The sequence below is a fragment of the Ostrea edulis genome, chromosome 1 (genome assembly GCF_947568905.1).
Source record: "Ostrea edulis chromosome 1, xbOstEdul1.1, whole genome shotgun sequence".
NCBI lineage: Eukaryota > Metazoa > Mollusca > Bivalvia > Ostreida > Ostreidae > Ostrea > Ostrea edulis.
This window is the reverse complement of record NC_079164.1, coordinates 35,614,663-35,616,598: the sequence shown is the minus strand read 5'-3', so window position 1 is coordinate 35,616,598 and position 1,936 is coordinate 35,614,663.

Genomic DNA, 1,936 nt, shown 5'->3' with positions numbered 1-1,936 from the left:
TATCCACTGAACCAAACAGTAAAACTTTTAAAGTAGCAATGGAAAATTAACGTACAAGTGAAGTTGAAAATGATACCAGTGAAATCGTTTCGATTTTTTGAAATTTACAAAAAAATGCCCTCGTGAAACAAAATTTTAAAGCGACAGTTTTTTATTAGCTCACCTGAACCGAAGGTTCAAGTGAGCTTTTCTGATCGCTTTTTGTCCGTCGTCTGTCTGTCCGTCTGTCTGTTAAACTTTTCACATTTTCGACTTCTTCTCCAGAACCACTGGGCCAATTTCAACCAAACATGGCCAAAAGCATCCTTGGGTGAAGGGCTTTCAAGTTTGTTCAAATGAAGGGCCATGTCCCTTTCAAAGAGGAGATAATCACAAAAATAGGGTGGGGTCATTTAAAAATCTTTTTCTCAAGAACCACTGGGCCAGAAAAGCTGAAATTTACCTGAAAGCTTCCTGACATATTGCAGATTCAAGTTTGTTCAAATCATGGCCCCCGGTGGTAGGATGGGGCCACAAGGGGGGATCAAAGTTTTACATACAAATATATAGGGAAAAACTTTAAAAATCTTCTCAAGAACCACTAAGCCAGAAAAGCTGAGATTTACATGAAAGCTTCCTGACATAATGCAGATTCAAGTTTGTTCAAATCATGGGCCCCTGGGGTTGGAAGGGGCCACAATAGGGGATCAAAGTTTTACATACAAATATATAGGAAAAATCTTTATAAATCTTCTCAAGAACCACTGAGCCAGAAAAGCTGATTTTTACTTGAAAACTTTCTGACATAGTGCAGATTCAAGTTTGTTCAAATCATGGCCCCCGGGGATAAGGTGGGGCCCCAAGGGGGGGATCAAAGTTTTACACACAAATATATAGGGAATAACTTTAAAAATCTTCTTCTCAAGAACCCCTAAGCCAGAAAAGCTGAGATTTACATGAAAGCTTCCTGACATAATGCAGATTCAAGTTTGTTCAAATCATGGCCCCCGGCGGTAGGATGGGGCCACAAGGGGGATCAAAGTTTTACATACAAATATATAGTTAAAATCTTTTTCTCAATAACCACTGAGTCAGAAAAGCTGATATTTACAAGAAAACTTTCTGACATAGTGCAGATTCAAGTTTGTTCAAATCATGGCCCCCGGGGGGTAGGATGGGGCCACAAGTGAGGGGGGGGGGGAGGTCAAAGTTTTACATACAAATATAGGAAAAAGCTTTAAAAATCTTCTTCTCAAGAATCATTGGGCCAAAGAAGTGACATTTACATGAAAGCTTTCTGGCATAGTGTAGATTCAAGTTTGCAAAGGGTAGTTTGGGCCATAATAGGGACTAAGGTTTTACATGCAAATATATATGGAAAGTCTTCAGATATTGGTCAAGGTGACTCAGGTGAGCGATGTGGCCCATGGGCCTCTTATTGGAAAACTCGAAGAACATTTTCATGCTAAATTCATTTTGTTTCACGGAGGCAGTTTTACTGAAATTCGGGGATACTCTCTATTTTAACGCTAAAACTCATATAAATCGCTTATTGCTTGCTTTAAACTAAAATTATATAGGCTATGTCTTGTTAATACACGTCTTTTAAACTTATTTTCAAAAATGTTTGAATCAAGACATAAGTTCCAACTGATTTTATCATATATTTGAAAATCTTTATTTTATCGATATCTCACGCAACACCTTTAGGGAAATTAACATGAGACGTGCAACACCTTCTTTCAGTTTACGAATGAAATATCACACGAAATGTATATTACAAGGTAAATATGTGCAACAGACAAAACTCTCTCAGGAAACCATTATGCAAATCTGATCTTGTTTGGTATTGGGAAAGATTGATCTGAATATTAGTTCATGAATGCGTGTGTCACATTACGTCACAATCGATAAATATGTACTGGACATGATGAATATGCGGATATCATGAGTGTGG